Consider the following 11,014-nt stretch of genomic DNA (forward strand, 5'->3'; position numbering starts at 1 on the left):
TGGAGTGGAAGGAGGATGATGGGTGTTTGGGAGCTGGGCTGTCCCTCTGTGGGAAATCAATGATATTTGTTTAATTATTGGATGAATATAATCAGTTCCACTGCTGTAATTACTAGCACTGCCTAGAAGTCATTATAAAATCATTTGTTTTATGCCATTACGGGCTGAAATAATGAATACAAGCAATTTTGGTAAGAAATGTTTCTGAATAAAAGAAGATAAATATTTACGTCTCTCTCTCTGTCTCTCTCTCTCTCTCTCTCTCTCTACCATGGCGAGCTGTACTTTGCATGGCTGCTGTACCTTGTGTCCTTTAGCAATATATATTTGACACTTTGTCGATGATTTCTTGTGACAGCAGCCATTGGCCATGTCGCTTCCAGAATCCTGCTGAAGTGTTACAATACTAGGAATAATGGAAAATGACATTGTATCAGAAAGATTCATATACTGTAACCTGTAGTCTCACATCTGTATCACCGAGGGTGTTTTTAGAGAGCTACAAATAAAATGTGAGCACGAGCTGGCACATCTCCATTCCCAACATTTAGCAAAGGAAACTTGTGAGCAGATAACATATTAAGTTAATGATACAATTCTAACTAACTGAAAACAGATGGAATCTTCACCAGAGCAAATCATTGTTTTACTCCTTAATTACATGTCAATTAACAAGCGCAAGATCTGCAGCAAACCTGATTGGCTGAAATAAATGTGACCTCATCCACACTGGAAATCAAAGATTGCTCTGGCTAAAGAGTTAATGCATTAAAACACACATAAACAAATAAAAAGGTGTGAACTGGGTGCTTATTAAAAAGACAAATTTATCCATAATTTGGATATTTTTGGTAGATGACAGTTCCTGCAAGACATGCATTCTGTTAATCAGTATATTTAGGGTGAGATAAACATACAGGCAATTTAAAAAAGAGAAAACATTATTTATTTATTTATTTGAGCTCATATGTCTGCCACAGATCAGTTCAAAGCGTGAACTTTTAATCACAGTTTCATTGCTGAAACCACATGGAGAGCTAAATACTATGATAACACATTAAATGATTAAATTACACATTAATTGATTAAATACATCTTAATCAAACAAAATTAAGATGTTAATATTAAACATGATTTATCTGTCATGTTTTAATTGGCTAATTTGACATATTCAATTTAATTTGTTTAAAAAAAAAAAAAGCATCACCTTAAATTAGTATATTAAATTATAAGTCATAATGTTAACTCAAAATAATGAATTCCAATTCAGCTTTCTCAACAAAACACCTGATGGAAAAATGAAACCTGTCTTATTTATCATTGTCCCCAGTATATATGAACACATTCGGCTGGTGACTGTCTGCTGTCTTCTCACTTCCTGTCCTCTTTAAGATACTTCTCCTTTAAGAATAAACACACAGTAGATCAACACACTTGGCTGTTCCTGATAGGGCCAAAGAAATACCTGGCTCTTATCTGTGTGTTTGTAATTCACTCCTGATTTATTCATTCCTTCCATTTCCTCCAGAGCTTTACAGAGCAATCAATCGCCCTGTTAGCTGGCCCTGATCGAATGCGAGCTGATAAGTCAAATGTTCTTTGTCACTGAGCACTGTATAACATTGTTTTTTTTTAAGCCCTATATTGATTGCTGATTTTCTTTGGATCAGCAAAGCCTTTCAATATGCCACTAGTTGGAAATGTATCTAAAATTGTCAGGCTACATGTCAGGTATACCTGATATAAAGCCAATAAAACACACAAAAACCAAAGTGCTGACTTGTTGCATTTTCACTATTATACGTGCTGTAAGCTATTTTTATTTATCTTTTTCTTTTTTCTTGACTACCAAGCATAGAATGTTCTAACTACATACCTGACAGATATGACTAGCATATGTGTCCTGAGGAATCATACCTGTGACAGGCATTGTAAAAAGTTAAAAGAGAGAGAGAGAGAGAGAAACTATTTGAGCCAACTAGATAGGCTCCCTGCAAGTAATCATTTTGCGCTTTCAGCTTTTTCTCTTATTCAGTAACTTAAATTTGGGGTGGGGATACGGTGGACGAAGTGAGCGCATATCGGAATACATTCATAATGTGAAAATTCTGTTTGGTGATGCTTAGAGGTGTGGAAAAACACACTGCACCTTTAAATAATGTTGATGAATCAGTTTTTTACTCACAAGATTTCTTGCACACTCTGAAGCAGTTCAATCCGATTAACTCACTAATCAGATTAACCAAATAAACATTAATCCCATTAATTTAGAGCATCACACTGCAGTACAGTCATTGTCTGACTCTGATATGCTGAAATGATCATCGTGTCATGATCACATTTTCAAATCAAAGCAAGAGCTCATCGGCTCCCCCTTCTGACTGCATTGAAGTCTGGCAATCATCTCCAGGAGGATTAGAATACATATGCAGGCAGAAAAAGGAGGCAGGAGTGGCAAAAATATAGGTGCATGAGCAGTGGGCAAGGGTTTAAGTAGTTTTCTTTCTCTATTACTTGATCTCATTGTACCTTATTATTTAAAGCTAGAGTGGCTTTCAGAAGGTGAACACCAAAACAGCTCAGAGCCGGCGAAGCATTTATCAAACAGATTGAACCCTTGACAGATCGGACCACGGCTTCATGTTTGAGGAGGTGAACGAGAAATGCCTCTGTGGTAGAATTGTCTTTATCAACAACAGTTTTTGTTGACTAACGTGTCCTTGGCTTATGCTGAACATGGTCAATAGTGCTCAAAAGGGTCATTTCAACAGCAGGAGTACATTAGAAATGCACACAAACTGCAATAACATAGCATTATGGTGAATGGATCCATCAGCTAAACTGTATTTAAGTCAATGACAAAAAAAGAATAGTAACTTGAAAGCCATTTAATGGCAGTTGAACAGCGAGCACAAAGAGAGCAGCTGCTTTCATTTTGGACAATGATCCTCGGGTGGTCCAATATATGCAGCCCGATTTCTTTTTAAACACTCGTGTTCTTCCGCAGAAGCCATGCAAATGGGGCCCTGGCTTAATTACCATTTAGCAGTGTAATAGCAAGAGTAGAGGAAACTTCTGCAGCACAGTCACTGCTGGGAATTGTGCAAAGGCAAAGCCCTGGACTGAAATATTATGTAAATTATTAATTTCCTCATAGGCTAACACAGTTGTGCTGTTTGGTTTCCCACAAGTGTGCTGCTACATGTTAATTTATCTCACTGAGAGGGGAAAGTATTAGAAAAAATCTAATTTTATCATGCAATCATGATTAACAGAAGATATTGCTGAACAGATGTGCTAATATTATATTCAATTATGAGGTGACTCATTTTTGTACTTACAAAAAATATAATTTTGCTGCAAAAATACACTGTAAAAATTTTTTTTTTGTAAATAAAAAAGATTATTAGAGTATTACAAAATATTGTCAGAATATTTGGACACATGGCAACATTTCTGAATTTTAAGGTGGATAGACAACAGCTCTGCAGATCAATAATAATCACAGAAAGAAAGACACGATTTGTCATTACAATGTTGTGTTACAGAATTTTACAAGAATGGTTTACTCAAAAATGATCTGGCCTAAATATAAAAACGAGACAATGCCCCCATCCTGAGTCTCTCTGGGCCATCAATTCCAGATGCACAGATCAACCTGACCATCATCCTATCTCCTTGGTTGTGGTGTGGTCCTTGCTAGTGGAGACATTTTTAAAAACATCTTCTTGTGTGGAAGCATCATTTGAATTTGCATGTCATTCTCCTCAGTACTTTTGTTCTGTGTGAGTGTGCCGTTAGCCAAAGCATATTTTAAAGTTGAATGTTTATCCACATTATTGATTCACATTTCCATAAACTTGACTGCTGGTTGAGAGAGAGCCTTCTGATGGCTGCATGTTTAATATATAGCCCTGCGTGCTAATGGGAGCAGAGTGTGTTATCTGTATTCTCAGACTCAGGGAAAGCTTTGAAATCATGCCTAAGACTAATGAAAGAGGAGCAGGAGGAAGGAAGAAATGATCCACGGAGAAGTGTGATCTACCTACGGAGAGATTACCATGTACCCCTGGGCTCTCATCTTACACTGTGAGAGGAGGCATGCTGTATATTTCTTTCACATGACAGCGCAGTGAAGAAAAGGTCTTGTAGCTGAGGTTTTAAGATTTATACTCCAGCTATAAATCTGCAGAAAGGTTCCCCCATACCAGATTTTTAATATCATGCCTATACCACACTCTCTGCCCCTGGACAATATGTTCAACTGACTTTGACAAATCAAACACTTAAGAAATATGACAACATTCCTCACAGTACAGCTCTGCAGGGAGGAGGAATGGATGAACAACAGGAAGTGTGAGAATATTTCTCTGAAAAAGGTGCCAGAGGATGTAGTGGAAGAAATAAACAGCCAGTGTATCCACAGGAGGGATGGTGACATCATTATCTGCCTATAACAGCATCCCCTACTTTTGGATGGAAAGTTTGCCCACTGCACAGAATAATTGCTCACTCTGGGGTACAGTGAGGCTGGCTTTCAGAAAATATTTATGTACAAAAAAAAAAAAAAGGCACAGAGCAATTAGACCATTCTTGATTGTTTCAATACAAACTGCATCTAGATCTGAAGGAAACTGGTGATATATGTCATACTTAGTATTTGAGATGAACCAAAATCTACATCTTACAATTTTTTAAACAGTACAAAATAACAATATCTACAGTACACTTTTTAAAATATTGTATCCATATATTAAATCTTAATATTTTAAATCCTATTGTATGTATGTATATATATATATATATATATATATATATATATATATATATATATATATACATATATTCAAATTGTTCTGATTGTTCTGATCGTTCTGAAACTGTTCTGTCACATTTTTATATTCAGTAAATAATAATACATATTGTACATGCTCTATATACAGTAATATAGACCAAGATTTATACTCCAGCTATACTGCATATACATTGTAAAATATTTTACATATTCGTACTATTATTGTGCTTATACAGTTTTAAGTTCCACATAATTTTGAATGCATCATATAGAACATTTATAATACTCTGTAACTATAATCTATGTCATTATCTAAATGACAAATACTGAAAGTAAAGTTCTGCAATCATAGTTAGTGTCAAAAGAGCATATGAAATCAACTTCTTTAAAACCATCCATGCAATGTTTTTACTCACTGTACTTGCACTTGTGAATCATTCAAAACAACATGACTGCAAAAAAACTGATTCTACTTCAGGAGTACTGTTTTAATGAAATCTACTCAATGCGTATGCAAATGCATGCAAATGATGTAATCAAAGAAGAATACAGCTTTTGTTAAACCAGATCCGGTCTGCTCTCTGATGTGGCTTTGGTAACCTGACATTCGTTCTGAAGCTCAGAATGATAATGTTTTGATTGATGCACAACCCACAAACCAATTCATTACCTGAGCACCCTCCCATTCCCCAGTCAGACTCCTCAAGTGCAGCACAGCTGCTAAGAGAAGAGAACACTTAGCCTATTAAGCCCAAGATGATCAACTTACCTTGTTTTAGAAGCCGGTGTTGTAATTGCCTTTAGATCTTCACCTTATCGGCTTCTCCCTGGTCCTTGAGCAGCTTTCTCCCACTTACAATGTTTCTGGCAAAGACCTTTTGACCAGTCAAACTGTGTTTTCAGTAGTCTATTGTTGCCAACGGTTAGATTGGAGTTCCTCTCTGGCTGCTTGTCGCGGCTGCAATGAGGAGGCTTTGCACCTTGCTCTCGTTCTAACTCGGTCTCTCTCTGTCTATTCCTCTTAAGCACCCTCCTCTCTCTCTCTCTCTCTCTCACACACACACACACACACACACATGCACATGCACACTATCTCTGTGTCTCCCTCCCTCGCTTCCCCTTCTCATTCTCTTTCCTTCTTCTATCCTCCCAATGCCTCTCTATCCCCCGTCCTGTTCTCTCTCTCTTCCATTGTATTGATCTGCCAGTGCTGGCGTTCTCCTCCTGCAGTCTCTAGAGGGTGTTCCAATAGTCGACAGTAGCCAGTCCAGAACTAATCCCAATAGCTTCAGTTCAGTTTAGCTCGGAAAGAGAAATCTGGAGAGAGAGAGAGAGAGAGAGAGAGAGAGAGAGAGAGAGAGGACAAAAAAGCTTGGTAAATTTACAAAGAAAGCTGGCAGCTTTTGTTGGCACAAGTTCAATGTAAAAATACTGAATATGAATATAATATAAGACTATGCCTGAATATAATATAATATAATATAATATAATATAATATAATATAATATAATATAATATAATATAATATAATATAATATAATATAATATAATATAATATAATATAATATAATATAATATCGATACCAGTTATGTGTTAGTTGGAATTTTTTCTGAATATATAAAAAGACATCTCACATCCATTTGAATGATTTATTTATTTGTTTTGTTGTCATGAATGTAATTAAAAGCATAAACATTCAACGTGTTTTAAATTAGATTTACTGACATCTATTGTCAAGAGGAAAATCAAACTACAATACAGTACATCTAACTCTGCTCATAACCACCTCAAAATAGAAGGTCACGCAAAGACAAAACTTTATGTTTATATATATGCATTATCTTGTTGACTATAGGATACAGATGTTCAAGCTGATATTTTTTTTTCCAAAAAACATATTTTGTATAACATTTTTCACTTAATTTGTTAATTTTCCATGTAATGTCCCATTAAATGTTCTTTATTATAGCTTTCCATTATTTCTATATTATTTTAAAATTATTCATATTTTTTCGCTCTTTCATCCTTACTGTCTCTATTCCTCTAAGGCAAAGTGTTATCTGTGCTGTCAGCTAGGCAGCAGGACCCCTGCCTCAGTTTGAAACAGTGAAACTGAGACAGGCATTAATGTTTCAGCAGGCAGTCTGAAGCAAATGAACACAAACAGAGAAGGTGAAGTCATATCCCTGCTGCGCTGGTCTTTACAAATCAAAATTGGAAAATAACCTTTATAGCACCTCCCAGGAGGATATCAGACTATTATTAGTTGATACATTTCATCATATTGTCATGGTGACAGTGTTTGACTTGCCTTTCAGGAACAATTTTGCACAATCAGCATTAGTGCTCGCAGGTGAGAGGCTGTGATGTAACAATCTGTCAATAAATCAACATGCCTGTGGCGTGACACACAAGGTAAATTATATTGAGATTAAATGCTGTGATTTTCATCTAAGCCACGGTATTTCTACAACACAGAAAAAGAAACCTCATGCTCAAATAGTTATAAGTCTTTATTTATTTATTTATTTTACAGACTAGTGGAATACTTACACACACACTCACACACAAAATCACTCAGAAATTGCTAGTAAATATAACAAATAACTAAAAAGAAATAGCAATTAACACATTGAATTAAACATGAAATTGTGATGCAAAAAGATTGAAATAGTAATTTTCTTGTAAAACAAACAATACATACTGTATATATATATATATATATATATATATATATATATATATAGTTTTTCGGAATTCCCAGAGCCTGAGGTTCTTGTATAGTAGACCACCAGCTACATCAAGCGTGTTAAATGGGTTGTCAGCACATATAGAGGGCAAAGCTTAAAGACAGCATTGGAATAGTGATTGTGCTTTATGGTTGTTGCTCTGCTTGAGTTAGAGGGTTAGGAGTGTTGAAAGCTTTCAAGGCACCAACTCAGAGCTCCTTAGAACAACTTGAATAGTTTGGTGAAAGTGAGCGATGTACACAATTTTGTCTTAAAGGAGTCATATGATGCAATTTAAATTTTGTAGAATCTTACAAGCTCTTGTTGCATAAAGAAGATCTGTAAAGTTGCAAAGACTAAAGTCTCAAATCCAAAGAGACATTCTTTATAAAAGTTAAGACTCGTCCACACCCCCCTAAAACGGCTCGTTCTAACAAGCCCCCACATCTCTACGTCACTATGTGGGAAGATTTGCATAACACAGCCCAAATGTTCACGCAAAGAAAGAAGGTGTACCTTTTATTCTGGTTGTAGTATTGTTGTTGCAGCCGACGCCATGACGTATAGATGATGTGTGTTTCACTGTGAAAGCAAAACTTCTTTATTTGGCCTTCCAAAAGAGGACGGTATCCGCTTCGTCATGCTTGGAGCTGATCCGTACTGTCGCTGATGAAATACATCAACTTTGCACTGTGGATCGCCAGATCAGCTTTCACTGTGGATGAAGCTGAGTCCAGCCCAGGGTCATCACATGTGGTTGCTGCAAGCCCAACAGACACTCCTTCGTAGGCCGCGCCATTCTCAAGGCCACCGGCCTCCGCTTACTCAAGGCCGTGGAATGTGACGCTGTTTTGTGGAGAAATTGAAACTACTTTGTTTGGCCTTCCAAAAGAGGACACAACTAGAAATCATGTGTATATCATGTTTATAATGGGTTTTATGTTTATGTCTCGTCGCTCCGGCCGGACAGGACATCACAATTTGTTAAGTGACATAACATTTCTATCACACGCTTGAGATATTCGGCCAACCACAATGCAATTGATAGCTGGCCAATCAGAGCATCTCACTTTTTAGACCGTTGAGCCTTGTAAAAATCGAGGCGTTTCAGAAGAAGGGGCATAGAGGAGAAACAATTATATACAGTATGTGGAAATAACCCTCAACCGCATAAACATTTCATTACACCAAATAATTATTTTTTAGCAGCATTATGTGACCCCTTTTAAGAGATAGTTCACCCAAAATTGAAAATTTGATGGTTATCTGCTTACCCCCAGGGCATCAAAGATGACTTTGGTGACTTTGTTTTTGAGATTTTTAAAACAAACTGTTGCAGTCTTTCAGCCTTATAATGGAGGTGAATGGGAATCATGGCAAAAAGATGTGTCATACACAAAACGATCGGTCTGTGCAAGAAACTGAACAGTGTTTATATAGTATTTATTTTACTTCTGATGCACTGCAATGCCTGAACTGTCTGAACTGTATGAGCACCTCCTCAAAACATGAGGCATCTTCTTCTTCTTGCTTCAGGTGGATTACAGACTTATAAGTGCATCAGAGGTAAAAATAAAAATAAAATGATATAAATAAATGTTCAGTTTCTTGCACAGACTGATCGTTTTGTGTCTTTACACATCAATGTATCATCACAAGCCGCAGGGTTTAATTTTGTTTTGTGTGTGGTTTTTTGTTTTATTGTACATTTTACCCGTGATTCACATTTACATCCATTATAAGACTGACAGACTGCAACAGTTTGTTTTAAAAATCTCAGTTTATGCTCTACTGAAGAAACATAGTCACCTACATCTTCGATGCCCAAAAATTCAAAACTGCCCAGCTCCTTTAGATAGTTCACTCAAAAATCATAATTTACTGACCCTCATATCAGTCTAAATCAGTTTTAATTTATACTATGGAAAAAGAAGTATCTTTCAAAGATTCACAAAAAGAAAAGAATACATTTTCAAAAATGTCTATACAGTGACAGTCAGTGTTGTCGAATGTTCTTTTGGACCCCATTGAATTTTATGTCCAAAACAGTTTGTATATACCAAACTATTATATCTTCCATAGGTTTACTTTGTCAATGATTGTGGACTATTTTCACAGTAATAATAACTATGCTCTTGTATTATTTCTTATTCCAGAGAGTACCAATAAAAAATCATGACACAGTTTTGATTATAATTATTAGAATTAAGAAAAAATGAATCATTATTCAATTAATTATACACTAAATAATGATTATTCAACCCTGAACATGAAGTACTGTTCAAGATGAAGGTGTGTCGAGTTTTATCTGCAAAAGAAGAACGTACTCGGTTACTAAACGTAACCTTTGCGCATTTGCAGCAGTACACAGCCATAGGCGAGACGGCTCGTTCGCTCATTGGCTTGTTCTGCGGCAACTGCACAACCTATCGAGCGCAGGCTGATGCAACATCAGACCAATAAGAAGGAGAAATAAGGGCTTCGTGCCCTTCTTGCCACTTCCCGCCGAAACGGGTGTGGCCCAACCTATAAAAGGAGCTCGAAAAGGCTGACTCACCTGATTTATTTCATCGCCGAAGCGAACCAGAGTGAATCGTACGCACGGCAGAGAACGCAGTACTCGTTTGCTCTTCTAGAGAGAACCGAGGTTACGTTTAGTAACCGAGTACGTTCTCTTACTAGAGCTCTCTCGTACTGCGTCTTAGCTAAATGTAACCAAATGTAAAACGCCGTGCGCAGGGATCACACCAATAAACCTGAAGCAACGCCCAGGATTTACAGTGCACAGTCACCTGAGGGACTCACAGAGAGTCCAGGACAGAAAAGGGGGAAAGCCCTCCGTCCAATATCTAGCAGCATCCATAGATGCGGCAATATGACATCACACAGCCGAGGCAAGGCCTGACCAATGTGGCAATGCGGGTCTTACGCAATAATGCCCATATAACAGTCGGCAGCACATAGCGCTCGTGAACTCAGAATTCCCCTCAGGGCCCTGATTCGACTATACCGACAGCAGCCTTGCTTGCAAGGCAGGAACCTCCAGGTTATAGAACCTGATAAATGTAGACGGCGAGGCCCAACCTGCCGCCATACATATATCCTACAAGGAGATCCCAGTAGACCACGCCCACGACGAGGCGACGCCTCTTGTGGAGTGTGCTCTGACGCCCAACGGGCACTGAAGGCCCCTGGAAGCGTAAGCTAACGCTATGGCGTCAACTATCCATCTGGATAGAGTCTGTCTCGAAACAGCCATTCCCTTGGAACGTCCACCGAACGAGACAAACAGCTGCTCCGTCTGCCGAAAGGCAGCAGAGCGAGACACATAAGCTCTTAAAACCCTGACAGGGCAAAGAAGACTCGAGTCTCTATCCTCTCCTGACACCGGCAGGGCAGACAGGGCAATAACCTGAGCCCGAAACGGTGTGTTGAGGGATTTTGGCACATAACCGTGCCTAGGTTTGAGTATGACCCTTGAGTCATTGG

At 37.8% G+C, this 11,014-nt stretch overlaps 1 protein-coding gene across 2 annotated transcripts in view; it reads right to left on the reverse strand.

Annotated features, from left to right (window-relative positions):
- The window catches only part of tnr (tenascin R (restrictin, janusin)), a 149,177-nt gene extending 143,388 nt beyond the window's left edge, over positions 1–5,789 (reverse strand). For both annotated transcript variants that reach the window (XM_059563466.1, XM_059563465.1), the window contains exon 1: positions 5,565–5,789. The gene's annotated coding sequence lies outside the window, so the exon portion shown is untranslated. The remainder of the gene's footprint in view (positions 1–5,564) is intronic.
- Positions 5,790–11,014: the final 5,225 nt, after the last annotated feature.

The sequence above is a fragment of the Carassius carassius genome, chromosome 12 (assembly GCF_963082965.1).
Source record: "Carassius carassius chromosome 12, fCarCar2.1, whole genome shotgun sequence".
Classification (NCBI taxonomy): Eukaryota; Metazoa; Chordata; class Actinopteri; order Cypriniformes; family Cyprinidae; genus Carassius; species Carassius carassius.